Consider the following 543-nt stretch of genomic DNA (forward strand, 5'->3'; position numbering starts at 1 on the left):
CGGTGTAAGAGAAGTTTCTACAAAATAAAAGAGAAGTTTCTGGCAATGGAAGCCTTCTGCAGTTGGTACCCTTATCACATGGACTAAATGTAGTTTTCCAGGAGAAAAAATCTAAACTTCATTTCGGCAGCTTCGTCTAGCTCCTAGGTGGTTATTTTTCAGTATTGCTTCAACTCTCACCTCCAAAAAGGTAAGGAGGGGAAGAAATGACCTTCATCTCTACCATCTGAGATTCTCACCCATGACTCCTTCAGCAGAGAGAGACTGAAACCTACTGGTGCCAGGCTCCGCACCCCTCCTGGTCTTTGTGAAGTTGGCCTGTTGGCTTTAGTAAGAATAAGTCAGGGTAGGCTGGATGGCTTAGTCAGTTGAGTGTCCAGCTCTTCATTTCGGCTTGGGTCGTGATCCCGGGATGGAGGGATCAATCCCCACGATGGGCTCTATGCTGAGCGTGGAGCCTGCTTGGGATTGTCATTCTCCCTCTGCACCTCTCCTCCCCCTTGCCCTTTTTCTCTTAAAAAGGAAAAAAAAAAAAAAAAAAAG

This window comes from Crocuta crocuta, unplaced genomic scaffold (genome assembly GCF_008692635.1).
Source record: "Crocuta crocuta isolate KB4526 unplaced genomic scaffold, BGI_CrCroc_1.0 scaffold13, whole genome shotgun sequence".
Classification (NCBI taxonomy): Eukaryota; Metazoa; Chordata; class Mammalia; order Carnivora; family Hyaenidae; genus Crocuta; species Crocuta crocuta.